The 16012-nt window shown below is 45.1% G+C and overlaps 1 protein-coding gene across 3 annotated transcripts in view; it reads left to right on the top strand.

Moving 5' to 3' along the window:
* GNB1 (G protein subunit beta 1) overlaps nt 1-16012 on the top strand; it is a 93111-nt gene that overhangs the window by 40813 nt on the left and 36286 nt on the right. For 2 of the 3 annotated variants that reach the window (XM_082615600.1, XM_082615599.1), the window contains exon 2: nt 10349-10397. The exons of the other annotated variant lie outside the window; for it this stretch is intronic. The gene's annotated coding sequence lies outside the window, so the exon portion shown is untranslated. The remainder of the gene's footprint in view (nt 1-10348; nt 10398-16012) is intronic. 3 annotated transcript variants of the gene reach the window in all.

The following is a 16012-nucleotide window of genomic DNA, read 5'->3' as shown; positions in this document are numbered from 1 at the left end:
AATTGGAGCTTTTTTTTTTTTAATTTAATTTTATATTTTTATACAGCAGGTTCTTATTAGGTTCTTATTTTATATTTTTATACAGCAGGTTCCATTTTATACATATTAGTGTATACATGTCAGTCCCAATCTCCCAGTTCATCCCACCACCACCACCCCCGCCACTTTCCCCCGTGGTGTCCATACGTTTGTTCTCTACATCTGTGTCTCAACTTCTGCCCTGCAAACCGGTTCATCTGTACCATTTTTCTAGGTGCCACATATATGCGTTAATATACGATATTTGTTTTACTCTTTCTGACTTACTTCACTCTGTATGACAGTCTCTAGATCCATCCACGTCTCTGCAAATGAGCCAATTTCATTCCTTTTTATGGCTGAGTAATATTCCATTGTATATATGTACCACATCTTCTTTATCCATTCCTCTGTTCATGGACATTTAGGTTTCTTCCATGACCTGGCTATTGTAAATAGTGCTGCAGTGAATATTGGGGTGCATGTGTCTTTTTTTCTTTTTAATAAATTTATTTATTTTATTTATTCATTTTTGGCTGTGTTGGGTCTTTGTTGCTGCGCGCGGGCTTTCTCTGGTTGCTGCGAGCAGGGGCTTCTCTTCATTGCAGTGTGCTGGCTTCTCATCGCAGTGGCTTCTCTCGTTGTGGAGCACGAGCTCTAGGGACGTGGGCTTCAGTAGTTGTGGCGCACGGGCTTAGTTGCTCCGCGGCATCTGGGGTCTTCCTGGACCAGGGATCGAACCCGTGTCCCCTGCATTGGCAGGTGGATTCTCAACCACTGTGCCACCAGGGAAGCCCTGCATGTGTCTTTTTGAATTATGGTTTTCTCTGGGTATATGCCCAGTGTTGGGATTGCTGGGTCATGTAGTAATTTTGTTTTTACTTTTTTAAGGAACCTCCATACTGTTCTCCATAGTGGCTGTATCAGTTTACATTCCCAGTTGGAACTCTTCGCAAGTCATATCGCATAGTTAACCACCCTTCTGCAAAAACCAAGTCGTTTCCCTCATAACTTTTCCCCCAAAGATTTACTGTCTCATATGGAAACCACAGTGAAGTGTGTGTGTTTTTTTAAGCTTTTAATGAACACAAGAGAATACAGGATAATTTAAAAAACAATTGAGGGCTTCCCTGGTGGCGCAGTGGTTGAGGGTCCACCTGCCGGTGTGGGGGACACGGGTCCATGACCCGGTCCGGGAGGATCCCACATGCTGCGGAGCGGCTGGGCCCGTGAGCCATGGCCGCTGAGCCTGCGCGTCCGGAGCCTGTGCTCCGCAACGGGAGAGGCCACAACAGTGAGAGGCCCGCGTACCGCAAAAAAAAAAAAAAAAAAAAGACCTCACCTGCCAACGTAGGGGACACGGGTTAGAGCCCTGGTCTGGGAAAGACCCCACATACCGCGGAGCAACTAAGCCCGTGCACCACAACTACTGAGCCTGCGAGGCACAGCTCCTGAAGCCCATGCGCCTAGAGCCTGTGCCCCGCAACAAGAGAAGCCACTGCAATGGGAAGCCCATGCACCGCAACGAAGAGTAGCCCCTGCTTGCCGCAACTAGAGAAAGCCCACATGCAGCAATGAAGACCCAACACAGCCAAAAATAAACTAACTAATTAAAAAAAAAAACTGAGCATGGTTAGAAACTTATTATTCAGCAGCTAGGGTTAGCCTAAAGTGCTTTAGGCAGGAACATCACAGGTGTCCCTGCGCCTCCCCTGCCCCTGGTGCACCTCCTGCAGAGCTGGTGCCTAACCTGTGGTGGTGGGAACTGCAACCCCAGTGTGTTCTTTCACTTTCACAGTGCATGAGAAGGAGGTGGTGCAGACATGAGGTTCTTGATGTGTCACTGTATGAAATCACTGTGTGGTATGATGCCGGGAATGTGGCTGGCAGTGTTCTACAGGCAAGTCCAACCTGTGTACAGAACATCCAACGTAGCACCTGAAGATACTCATTAAGGAACCTCTGGACACACGAGTGGAAGCCAGGCAGAGCCCCAGCCTCCTAGGAAATGGGGTTAATGGAGCCTTTGTGGCTGTGGGGCAAAGACTGTGTGTACCGTGTGAGGCAGAACGTTAACTTTGAGGGAGTCCTTATATATTCTGTCGCAGCATGTTGGGGGGGTTTTGGGGTTTTTTTCAGTTTAGCAAACACCCACCTTTCTGCCAAAATAAAGTTGAAGGCTCATCCTCAAACTGAGGCAGCCTGCACATTTGTTTTCATCTTCATGTGAATCTGAATTTTGAGCAGAAGTTGGATGACTTGCTTTTCTCCCTCACTTCCGGCTTGCAGCGGGTTTCAGAGGGGTATACTTTTTCTTTGGCCAATAATTTTTGAGAACAGTATTCTAGTGTCGTGAAGGTGAAGGCAGTTTACTGTTGAAGAAATTTGAAGGCTGTGGCGTGCTGAGGATTACAAAACCTGTGTGCAACTCAGCTGAAGATGAGTGACTTGACTTTCCCTACTGATGGCCCCACAGAAGAAGGGGTGTCCCGTCCGTAGGCATAGATACTGCTTACTTTGGTTTCTGTTGCTTTTCTCTGGTGCACAGTGAAAAATTATATGTGATACACAGAAACTGATCTGTTGTTAAGAGATAAAGGAATCAGTGGAAGCCAGACTTGAGGAGGACCCAGCAGTTGGAGCTGTCAGGGACTAGACAGTCGCTGTGATTGCAGTGGAGTTAGAGAACAGTAACAGAACGCTGTCTGCGAAGTCCCCAGGTGGTTGAAAATTAAAGGTGACATCATAAGGGAAACCTGAAAATTTTAATTCGAGTGAAAGTGAAAACAAAACATATCAACATTTGTGGGGCATAGTGAAAGCAGTGCTTATAGGGAAATCTGTAGAATTAAATGCTTACTGCAGAGAACAGAAAAGGTCTCACCAATCTAAGCTTCTACCTTAAGAAACTAAAAGAAGAGCACATTGATTTCAAAACAAGCACAAGGAGGAAAATAATGACAGTAAGGGCAGAATGTTGTGAAACTGAAAGCAGAAATACAGTAGGAAAAATCAGTGAGACTGAAAACTGGTCCTTTGGGAAAATCATTGATACACCTCTAGCCAGCCTGAGAAAAATAACACTTAAAACACTGTTAAAATGAATAAAAATTAATTAAATATGAAAAATTAAAAGTTAAATGTTAATTCATCTTGTTTTAAAAGTACACTCTTAAAAATTAAAATGCATTGATTGAGTCATTAAATCTTGAGGTTGTACCAAGTTTTCCAGCTACTAAAGCTTTTTCTTACTGTATTGGTCAGTAGAAAAGTCAAAATAAGTTATTTTCTCTGACTTTATCTTCAAGTCATCCCATCTTTCATTTGATCACTGCAAGGGCATATTTTTAAATCTATATTTGCCTTTTGTTGGCCATAGTATTTCCCTTCCCCAGCTTTTAATTTTGAATAACTTTTGAAGCTACAGAAAGTTGAAAGAATAGGTCAGTGAACATTCTGTACCTTTCACCAAGTTTCGGTAATTTGTAACATTCTCTCTCTCTCTGCTTTTTTGGTGAACCATTTGATTGTTGTGTCATGATACTTTATTCTTTACAACTCCAGCCGGTCCCAAGAACAAAGATGTTCTTTTACATATTCACAGTAGTTTCGTGATACCCCAAATCTTAACATTGATTCACTAATGCGTAATCCAAGTCCACATATAAGTTTCTTCAGTTTTCTTCAGAATGTCTTCATGCCCTTTATTCAAATTCAGGGTTTAATCAAGTTCATGAGTTGCACATTTTGTTATCTTGTCTCCTGAGGGTCACTACATCTTGAGCAGTCTTCCCACCTTTTTTTTTTTTTTTTTAAGATGTTGGGGGTAGGAGTTTATTAATTTATTTATTTTTGCCGTTTTGGGTCTTTGTTTCTGTGCGAGGCCTTTCTCTAGTTGCGGCAAGCGGGAGCCACTCTTCATCGCGGTGCGCGGGCCTCTCACTATCGCGGCCTCTCTTGTTGCGGAGCACAGGCTCCAGACGCGCAGGCTCAGTAGTTGTGGCTCACGGACCCAATTGCTCCGCGGCATGTGGGATCCTCCCGGACCAGGGCTCGAACCCGTGTCCCCTGCATTAGCAGGCAGATTCTCAACCACTGCGCCACCAGGGAAGCCCTCTTCCCCCCTTTTTTCTGTCGTTAACGTTGACAGTTTTGAAGAGTTCAGGTCAATTAATTGTAATATCTTACATTCTGGATTTTTATAAATTAGTTCCTCATGATTGGACACAGGCAAAATACTTTTGACAAAAATGCCCCATAGGTGACCTGTACTTCTCATTTTATCATATCATGAGATCCCTAATCTTGGTTTGTTCCATTATTGGTAATACTACATTTAATCACTTGATTAAGGTGATGACACCAGATTTCTTTTCTTTTCTTTTCTTTCTGTCTATCTATCTATCTATTTATTTATTTTTGGCTGTGTTGGGTCTTCGTTGCTGCGCGCGGGCTTTCTCTAGTTGTGGCGAGCAGGGGCTACTCTTCGTTGCGGTGCGCGGGCTTCTCATTGCAGTGGCTTCTCTTGTTGCAGAGCATGGGCTCTAGGCGGGCGGGCTTCAGTAGTTGTGGCTCACAGGCTCTAGAGTGCAGGCTCAGTAGTTGTGGCACACGGGCTTAGTTGCTCTGCGGCATGTGGGACCTTTCCCGGACGAGGGATTGAACACGTGTCCCCTGCGTTGACAGGTGGATTCTTAACTACTGCGCCACCAGGGAAGTTCCCAGATTTCTTAATTGTAATAACTTATCCTTTTTACAGTGAAGAAATAATCTGTGAGTGATAGTTTTAGTCCTTGTGACTTCCTTGTAACTTCACCCACTTTCACCCACTGATTTCAGCACCCCCAGGTGGGTGGTCTTTGCCTGCATCTGCGGCTACTCCAGAGCCCTAAACCTGTCATTCCTTCTATATTTGTTTGTAGAAAAGCTTTTAAAGAAAAGCTTCACCTTTCTTGTTTCTTTCTGTTTTATTTATTATTCTAGTGTTATTGTGTACTTGTGTGTTCATTTTTTTTTTCAGTAATATATATTCTGTTATAATTATTATTCCTTTTTTTTTTTTTTTCTTTTTTGCTATATGCTGGCCTCTCACTGTTGTAGCCTCTCCCGTTGTGGACGCGCAGGGTCAGCGGCCATGGCTCACGGGCCCAGCCGCTCCGCGGCATGTGGGATCTTCCCGGACCGGGGCACGAACCCGTGTCCCCTGCATCGGCATGCAGACCCTCAACCACGGTGCCACCAGGAAAGCCCTAATTATTATTCCTTTTACCCTCAGATTTATTCCTCAATTTGGCTAGGGGACCTCCTTCACATTATCATTTCATATTCTGCCTCTTCAGGACAGGTTTGTACTAGAGAATTATTCAGAACTGAGAAGTTTACTTTGTCTCTTACAAGCCCCCAGTCCTTTATGCAAAACTCTTAGGACTGGATGTGTTCTAGAATTCAGCCTTTTTCAGGGTTTAGAAAGATGAAGTGGTGTGTATATCACACATGCACAGTACCCCCAGCAAGACTTATAATCAGACACCTTAAAGGTTGTGCTAAAATGTATGACTGTTCACACTGAACAGGATAAAGGCTAATTAATGCCCTTATGTCTGTTCTGGCTGGGTTTAGGATCTCAGAATTACAAATAAGTAGCAGGGCACATGTGTGGGGTTATGTGGATATAGAAGGAATCATTCCCAACAGGTGTACCTTTGCTTGATTTGAAATTTTAACGTCCCCAGTAAAGGAATTCTCTAGGTATATCTCAAGAGGACTCAGTTTTTAGATTTTGAAAAATGTTGGAATAACAGTGCTCATACAGATGCTAGTATTTGATACTTAAAATCTCATGATACTAGCTTATGTGTGTACAGAGAAGTTCATCACAGAGAGATTTAATGTTGTTAAGCAACGGTACTGAATCAAAACATAGGCTCAGTTGATCTTATCAGGAGCCTTAAAGTGCCTAATCTTCGACATATAATAATTCCATCTTTTAAAATCTTCTCTAAGGATATTAGCCTAATAAAATCCTGGGGACATGGCTTCCCTGGTGGCACAGTGGTTAAGAATTCCCCTGCCAGCTCAGGGGACATGTGTTCGATCCCGGTCCGGGAAAGATCCCACATGCCGCGGGGCAACTAAGCCCGTGCACCACAACAGCAGAGCCCGCGTGCCATAACTACTGAAGACCGTGCGCCTAGCCAGGGTCGGGTCAGCTGCACACCTGCTTCAGCACTCTGCTCTCTGAACCTCGGGGTCCTGGCCTGTGTGTGCATTTCCAGGACTGTGCCCGTACCACACAGTTCTGTGTGAAACTAGCCCTTTCCTTTTAACCGAAGGACGTTGGTGTACAATATTACGTTAGTTTCAGGTGCAGTACGTAGTGGTGTGACGCTTGGGTACGTTATGAGATGATCCCCACGATAAGTCTAGTAACCCTCTGTCCCCATACAAAAGCTATCACGATGTTACTGACCATATTCCTTATGCTGTACATTACATGCCGTGTCTTATTTTATAACTGGACGTCTGTAGAAAGTAGCCCTTCTCGATTTGTATTAGTTTAGTTTGTATTGGTGCAGTCCCTCTCTCTTTTTTTCTCTCTGTACCTCATAGGATAATTTTTCATGCTCTCTCCACTAGACTGTAAGACCCATGTAGGTGGCTCACATACCTGGTTGTTGACATGTGTTTTCAACATTAGCATACTATCTCACATTATAGGCATGGAAATAGTTGTTGAGTGATGGATGTTCAAGGGATTTGACCCATACATCACTTAAAATTAAGCCAAGGTATTGGGTAGACTTCAAAGACTAGTGTTTGAGGTGCAGCCAGAGGCAGCCTGAAGGCAGTACTGGGCAGGGAAGGTGTGGTGTGCGGCTGTCTGGTCCCTCTGTGAGGGAGTGGTCTGGAAGCTTTGTGCTGCACGGGTTTGCATAGGCAGACCGTGTACAGAGGATAAGAGGGAGGGATGCAGGGCTCATGTCCTCCTTCCAGGAGGCTGCCCCCGGCCAAAGGAAGGTGGTCTGACAGCAGTGTCGGGGTGGGCGAGGCGTTGTTTACTTGGAGCATTAAAAGTGTGTGGTTTGCTCATAAAGATCATGATAGAGTTGTTGTTACTCTGTTAAATCTATGATTTGAATTTTATTTCACATATTTAAAATTTGACTAAAAATTGGTTGTACCTTTTTCTTGAATTTTATGTTTCTATCTTCCTCCAACTTCTCTTTCTAACTGGGTCTCTTTCTAAGAACATTAAATAGAGAAAAATTCAGCATGTACTCATGCCACCCCTTACTTCCACTCTGTAGCAGCACGTCTCGTGGCTGGGCTTCAGAGTAACCGTGGAGCGTCCTCCCTGCCAGCCTGCTGCCTGAGAACCATCTTTTCTTCTGACTGTCTGGCCATGCGCTGCCCCCCCGCCCCACCGTGGGCCCTGGAAACCCATCAGCCAGGCTCATGACAGTCTAGTGTGCTCAGCCCTTAGGGGTCTAAAGGTGGGACTCACTTGCCACTGTACCGTTCGCCTTTAGTAGGTGTGGTAGCTTTGTAAAATGTAGCCTTTGGTTTTTTAAATCCCTGGTTTTCTGATTTTCTGTAAAAGTGGTACCCCTAGTTTAGGATCACATGAATGTGTGCTGCTGTCTAGGACAATGGTCTTGTTCTCTATGCTGGGCTTTGTGGGCTGGGCAGTCAGAAAAAGACCCCCACTTGGGTCTTATTTTCAGAAATGAGTCCAGGCAGCTGTCCATGTGAATCAGGGGGAGGTGGTTTGGTGGTGCTCTCAGCATCCTCTGTGAGCTGGAGGGTCAGTGCTCTCTGGGAGTTAGCTCCCTGTCTTCTCTGCCAAAGAACAGAGAGCTTGAACTTTGTTTCATGCCTTGAGCCACAAGGCAATGTAGGCCTTTGAATTAGAGCAAACGATGATACATTTTTCTGTTTTACTTTCTTCTGTCTGTCTCTTGATGTGGAAAATACGTGAAAGGACTTACATTTGGAGATTGTGGTGATTGTGACAGTTACCTTAAAGGAGTGGCTCTCATCTGGGACTAGTGTTGCTCTCCCCATGGGACATCTAGTGGTGTCTGGAAATCTGGGGTTGTCACAGCTGGGGAAGGGGACACTGAGGCCAGCCAGCTGCTGAATATCCTACAGAAGACAGGACGGCCCCCACCACAGAGACCAAGCCACTCTAAAATGTCAGTTGTGGGGCTTCCCTGGTGGCGCAGTGGTTAAGAATCTGCCTGCCGATGCAGGGGACACGGGTTCGAGCCCTGGTCTGGGAAGCTCCCACATGCTGCAGAGCAACTAAGCCCGTGCGCCACAACTACTGAGCCTGAGCTCTAGAGCGCACGAGCCACAACTACTGAAGCCCGCTTGCCACAGCTACTGCAGCCCGTGCACCTAGAGCCCGTGCTCCACAACAAGAGAAGCCACCGCAGTGAGAAGCCCGCGCACCGCAACAAAGAGTAGCCCCCGCTCGCCGCAACTAGAGAAAGCCTGCATGCAGCAGCAAAGACCCAATGCAGCCGAAAATAATAAATAAGTAAAATAAATAAAATAATAAATGTAAAAAAACCCGTCAGTTGTGCCAAGGTTGAGATCCCCCGGCTTTCGCTTTGATGGCTTCATGAAGCCTTGGGTGTGCACTCCTGGGAGCTCAGCTCAGAGGGTTCATGGGGGCGAGAGCCGTAGTTTGCCCCTGTCTCCAACTTCTTCCACACCCACTGGTTTGGTTTGGTTTTTTTCAAGTACCTTTAACAGCACTTATTCCTCCCCCATCCCAAGGTAAAATTCATATAACAAAACCATTTTAAAGTGAACAATTCAGTGGCATTTTAATAATTCACGGTGTTGTGCAGCCACTACCTCTACCTAATTCCAGAACATTTTTGTCACCCCAGAAGGATCCCTGTGTCCATCGAGCAGTTGTCCATTGCACACAGAGCCCCTGGCAGCTACTGCATTCTGTCTCTGTAGATTTGCGTGTTCTGGATATTTCACATAAACAGAATCATACAATATGTGACCTTCTGTGTCTGGCTTCTTCACGTAGTGTAGTGTAATGTTTTCAGGGACCATCCATGTTGTACGTGTATCAGTACTTCATTCCTTTTTATGGATGAATAAGATTCCGTCGTGTGGGTGTACCACGTTTTGTTTATCCATTCATCTGTTGATGGACGTTTGGGCTGTTGCCAGCTTTCGGCTGTTGTGAATAGTGCTTCTGTGAACATATGTGTACATGAATACCTGTTTTCAGTTCTTTTGTTCTTTTGGATGTATACCTACAAGTAGAATTGCTGGGTTGTATGGTGATTCTGTGTTTAACTTTTTGAGGAACCACCGCACTGTTTTCTTCCACGCCCACTTTTACTGCCAGAAAAGTACGTGCTTGCTTATAACATAAGCAGCATTCGAGCATAATTCAAAAACAAAACTATTTTGTTAGAAATAAATGCCTTAGAATTCATAGTTCAACTGGGGGACGTCAGCTTGTTGATGCCTCTCCTGTCCCCCAGGTTAGAGGCATGCACTGAGTTTGTAAACATAGTAGAGAATTGATCAACAGGCAAGAGGTAACCTGTGAAATGTCCAAAAGCGGCCTTTTCGCAGAGTATTTTGGAGAGATTACCAGAACATCTTTAAGTGTATTGAAACTTGGTTTCTGGGAAAGAACAAGCAGGTATTTCAGAAGAAATCTAGAAGTAAATATTTTTTCGCACTGCCTGCAGTGTGATGAGAGGCAAGTCCAGAGGCTTGTTGCTGTGTCTGCTGCTCTGGCCTCCTGGACACCCAGGGCCACATCTTTGGGCGGCACCGCAGCAGCTGGACTGGGCCAGAGGGATGGGCTGGAGATGTGCCCAGGTTGACTTGCCTGCACTTAGGGAACAGTCAGCCCGTGGCTTCTTTGACATTCACATGAGATCCTCTGCGGTCCAGACGGGAAAGTCCGGGGAAGATTACTCTTAGAAGCTTCTTGAATTGCAGTGTTTGTTTCTGTTGCTGTTACTATAATTCTTGTAGTAACAGGATTCTAAACACCCCTTCCCCCTGATGCTTTTCAGTTTAATTCAAGATATTTTCCCTGAGGCATTTCTAAGGATTTTTCTTTTTCTTTTTTTTTTTTTTTTTTAAGAAATTGAGATCAGATTTCTTCTTTTCCATAATGAAAAACTTACCACTAAGTGAATGCAAAGTACTAATAAGTAAAGTGATTTGGGGGCAAGAAATGGTGATGGGGAAGGGGCGGAATTATGTGCTTCTTAAAATGTATGGAATATTGTGCCTCACAACCTGAATCAATGCAAATACAGCCTTTTCTCTGTTGCAGACAGTTTTACATGTTTTGGAGACCAGACCAGAAGCACTTCTGAATTAAGGTAACTTTGACGTAATTAATTCTTACCACTTTTTAAAGTACAATATTTAAATTTGTTCAGGGTTTCTTTTTTTTTTTTTTTTTTAACAAGTACCCTAGGGAACAAGGAAGTTTAAGAACCATTGCTGTAAAAGACCACTTGGTACTGCAGTAGGTAAATAACTCGGTTCACCTAGATTCTGTCTTAGGACAGACCATCCGTGACAGTACTAATAAAATGAGCACGAAATTGATTTCATCATCTATATTGGAGACATAATTTGTACTGCAGGACATTCTGTATACTTTTTTTTTTTTTTTTTTTTTTTTGCGGTACGCGGGCCTCTCACTGTTGTGGCCTCTCCCGCTGTGGAGCACAGGCTCCGGACACGCAGGCTCAGCGGCCATGACTCACGGGCCCAGCCGTTCCGTGGCACGTGGGATCCTCCCGGACCGGGGCACGAACCCATGTCCCCTGCATCGGCAGGCGGACTCTCAACCACTGCGCCACCAGGGAAGCCCCAGGGTTTCTTTTTTTTAAGAACCTGGTTTTTGTTACAGTTTTGCCCATCTCTCATTTTTAAGCCCAAAGTTGTTTTCAAACAAATTGATCCAGAGAAGGGTTTTCTCTTCAAAGTCTTCATCCAGTGTTCAGCATGAAGGGTTAAGGTCCCAGAGATGATGGTCCACATTCTGGACAAGACCAGTATTTCTCCAACTTCTTTCAGTAGAAAACAGAAGAGCCCCTTTTGCAAATCAAATCTTGGTTGGAATACCAGCAGATCATACAGATAAAGGTGAGGCCACACAATTCAGAAAAAAATTCCAATATGTTTGTATGAAATGGGGGCAATAAATGTGTCACAGTGTTGGTGGTGAATCTGGGCAAGGGTATCCAGTTCTTTGTATTATTCTTGCAACTCTTTGTAAGTTGAAATTATTTGTTTGTTTATTTTATTTTTTATATTTATTTATTTATTTATTTAAAATTTATTTATTTTTTGGCTGCGTTGGGTCTTCGTTGCTGGGCCCGGGCTTTCTCTAGTTGCAGCGAGCAGGGGCTACTCTGTTGCGGTGCGTGGGCTGCTTATTGCGGTGGCTTCTCTTGTTGCAGAGCACGGCCTCTAGGCACGTGGGCTCAATAGTTGTAGCTCGTGGGCTAGAGAGCACAGGCTCAGTAGTTGTGGCACATGGGCTTAGTTGCTCCATGGCATGTGGGACCTTCCTGGACCAGGGCTTGAACCCATGTCCCCTGCATTGACAGGCGGCTTCCTAACCACTGCGCCACCAGGGAAGTCCCTGAAATAATTTTAAATTGAAAAACAAAACTAAAACGAGTGAATTAGGTGCTTGAACAGTTGGGTAACCATATGTAAAAGGTGAACTTGACTCCATAGACAAAAATTAACTCAAAATGAATCAGACACAATCTAACTAACACTAGAAAACATCTAAACGAAAACAGAAAATCGTTGAGACTTTGGGTTAGGCAAGGATTTCTTGATGATATCAAAGACACAGTTCATTAAAGAGAACATTTATACATTGGACTTCATCAAATTTAGAAATATCTCATCCTTCAAAGACACTGTTAAGAGGATGAAAAGACAAGCCACAGACTGGCAGAAAATACTAGCAGAGCACATGTCCTCTAGGTAACTTACGTCTAGAATAAGTCAAGAACTCTGAAATTCAGTATTAAGAAAACAACAACCTGAAAAAAAAGCAAGTGACTTGAACAGAGACTTCACCAGAGAATATAGAGAGATGGCAGATGAGCACATGAAGAATCATTAGCCGTCAGGGAAATGCAAATTAAAACCACAGCGAGGGGACTTCCCTGGCCGTCCAGTGGCTAAGACCTCGCCTTTCAATGCAGGGAGTGTGGGTTCGATCCCTGGTTGGGGAGCTAAGATCCCACATGCCTTGTGGCCAAAAACCCAAAACAGAAGCAATATTGTAACAAAATTCAGTAACGACTTTAAAAATAGTCCATGTCAAGGGGCTTCTCTGGTGGCTCAGTGGTTGGGAGTCTGCCTGCCAGTGCAGGGGACACGGGTTTGAGCCCTGGTCCAGGAGGATCCCACATGCCGTGGAGCAACTAAGCCCGTGCGCCACAACTACTGAAGCCCGCACGCCTAGAGCCCGTGCTCCCAACGGGAGAGGCCACCACATTGAGAAGCCTGCACACCACAGCGGAGAGTGGCCCCCGCTCGCCGCAACTAGAGAGGGGCCCGCGTGCAGCAACGAAGACCCAATGCAGCCAAAAATAAAATAAATAAATTTATTTTAAAAAACCCTGCAACGAGACACCACTAACCACCTATTACAGTGGCTAAAATGGAAAAGACTGACCATACCGTGTGCTGCCGAGGGTGTGCAGGCGCTGGACTCATGCACTGATGGTGGGCATGAAAAATGGTGCAACTGTGTTGAAAACAGTTTACCAGTTTCTTAATAGGTTAAATGTATGCTTGCTGGGTATGATCCAGCCTTTCCACTCCTAGGTGTTTACCCAAGAGAAACGAGGGCAGACGTCCATGTAAGGACATGCAACAGCATGGATGCATCTCAAAGTAACCATGCTGAGGGAGCGAAGCCAGACCACAGAAAAGTACATACTGTATGATTCCACGTATATAAAACTCTAGAAGATGCAAACTTACGTGTAGTGACAGAAAGCAGATTCGTGGTTGCCTGGGCGTCGGGGGTGGGGTTACAGAGGGACACAAGGAGACTTCTGGGGGTGTAGATGTGTCCATTACCTTAACTGAGGTGGCGGTTTCATGGGTGTATAATATGTCAGAGTGTATCAAATTGTAATTGTTTATTGTGTTGTTTACCTTCAGTAAAGGTGTTTTTTAAGCTAAATGAGCAGTTAGCGTAGGAGCAGGCCCTGCCACTACCTGCTGAACCCCTGTATCACCCTGGTGGCTGCTGCCGCCCGTATTTTACGTTTGTGCGGAGGGCCTATCCCACTGACTGGGTTGGAAGAGTGACAGGTGAGGGAGAAGTTTTCTGTTACTTAAATCATTTCAAGTGGAAAACCCTATTACTGCTTTTGTAACAAGTACGATTTAGTGAGCATTTGCTGTGGTTCAGTCAGGTTTTAAGGACCTTATGTGGATTCTCATTGAGTCCTCCTAGCATGTGAGGTGGGTAGTGTAACTGTTTCCACTTTCAGACCAAAATTCAGAGGCAGAGAGAGGTCATCAACTCGGTGGAGGCCGCCTGGTACTGAGTGGGGTCTGGAAGTCAGAAGTGCGGCCCGCAGCCAGGGCAGCCGCATTGCCTCTGCCAGCAGGAAGTGAGTGTGAAGCAAAGATTACGTCTGTGTACTGTGAGTGCAAGGGGCACGGCTGAGAGCAGAGTCTCCCCCAAACTTGAGGGTCACAGCCTCTCAGAGGTGCCTCTGTCGTGTGCAGTTGATGTCCAGTCCCTGCCACTTTTCCCAGTTAGACCTTCCTTCTAGGTGTGTGCCATTCACTTCTCGGATAGCATCCATTATGTATGAAGTTTGGCTCTGAAATCCTCCAAGGGGGACTTCCTGTGTGGCCTCAACGGGTTTGAAGGGGTACGTACTAGGCTCTTTGTTCAACCTGGGAAGCAAGGTCAGCTGTAGAGGGAGAACAGGACGGAAGAACAGATGGGTTTTTATAGTGCATCAGACAGAAGGATTCAGGAGAAAGGGTCACTGGCCGTTTCCTGTGACTCCAGAGGGAAAGGCGACCTGGGTGAGGGTAACTCACACCTGCTGTCCAGCACTGGCTCAGGCCTGTCTTCCCATCCCTCTCCCTGAGCTGCCACTTGCGAAGGACCTCACGCCTCCCACTGTGGTTTCTGCTGTCACTCCTAATTGCCAGCATCCGGTAGGTGAGCGAGCTGATCTGTAAGGTGACGTAGGGGAGGTGATACTGGGGTCAGGGAAGACCACCCCATCTCACTCAGTGTCTGAGCTGGGAAACAAGTTAGTTCCATGTGGGGAGAGCCTAGTTCCTGTTCTTTTAGGAGGATACAGAAGTGGGTCGGACAGCCCCTAGTTGGGTGCCTGCTGTGTGAGTGAAGAGATGAGAAGGGCCCAGTGCTGTGCTGGCCACTACAATAGCTGGTGGCCACTAGCCACATGTGACTGGTGAGCACTGGAAATGAGGCTCGCCCAAATTGAACTATTAATACACCCTGCACTTGAAAAATTTAGTGTGGACTTCCCTGGCGGTCCAGTGGTTAGGACTCCCAACTCAGGGAGCACAGGTTCGATCCCTGGTCAGGGAAGATTCTGCATGCCGCATGGCTCCACCAAAAAAACAAAACAAGGAAAACTTAGTGTGACAAATGAGTGCAAAATAGCCTACTTATAATTGTTCTATATCGATTACATGTTGAAATAAAGTTTTTGGTTGGATTAAATAAATATATTGTTAAAATTAATGTAACCATGTTTCTTTTTACCTTTTTAATATGGCTGATGGAAAATTAAGGATTCCACATGTGGCTCCCGTTGTACTTGTATCGGACAGCGCCTCCTTAGAGCGATGAGCTGATTGGAGGAGATGGGTAGGAGCTGAGATGAGTTAGGCACTGGGTCCTATGAGCCTGGGGCCTGGAGGTGACACCTGGCAACTCATAAACCTGAATCGCAGCTCACCTGAACTAATGGCATTCAATTTTCGAACTAATGGTCAAAGCAGTTTTAATTTTTTTTAATTGAAATACAGTTGATTTACAATGTTATGTTTCTGGTGTACAGCAAGTGATTCAGTTATATATACATATTCGTTTTCATATTCTTTTCCATTATGGTTTATTACAGAATATAGTTCCCTGTGCTATACAGTAGGTCTTTGTTGTTCACCTGTTTTATATATAGTAGTTTGCATCTGCTAATCCCAGGCTCCTAATATATCCCTCCTCATCCCCTTTCCCCTTTGGTAACCATAAGCTTCTTTTCTATGTCTGTGAGCCTGTTTCTGTTTCATACATAAACTCATTCGTGTCATAGTTTAGATTCCACATATAAGTGATATCATATGATACTTGTCTTTCTCTGTCTGACTTCACGTAGTATGATAACCTCTGGGTCCATCCATGTTGCTGCAAATGGCATTATTTCGTTCTTTTTCATGGCTGAGCAGTATTCCATTGTATATATGTACCACATCTTCTTTATCCATTCCTAAGTGTTCCTAAGCAACACTTAGGTTGCTTTCGTGTCTTGGCTGTTGTGAAGAGCGCTGCTGTGAATGTTGAGGTGCGTGTATCTTTTCGAATTAAGAGTTTTCTCCGGATACATGCCCAGGGGTGGGATTGCTGGATCGTACGGCAACTCTAGTTTTAGTTTTGTAAGGAACCTCCTCCATACTGTTTTCCATAGTGACTGCACCAGTTTACATTAAAAAAGTTTTTTTGGTGGGGAGAGCAGTTTTAAGATGCTGCCTCTAGAAGTGGGGAACCTAAGATCTCTTGCCCCTGATGGGATACGTCCATTAGGAAGAAAGCAGTGCTCCCCCGCCGGGGGCAGAAGGCCATGGCCAGGTGTTGACGTCCATTGCGTCGTTGTCAGAGAGCTTGTCCTCCTGGAATGGCGTGTGGGAGCAGGTGATTATGGGGGTGAAATTTCTTTCTGTCGTCCCTTGACCA

Source organism: Mesoplodon mirus (assembly GCF_964341445.2).
Source record: "Mesoplodon mirus genome assembly, chromosome: 3".
NCBI lineage: Eukaryota > Metazoa > Chordata > Mammalia > Artiodactyla > Ziphiidae > Mesoplodon > Mesoplodon mirus.
This window is presented reverse-complemented; position numbering and strand designations above follow the sequence as displayed.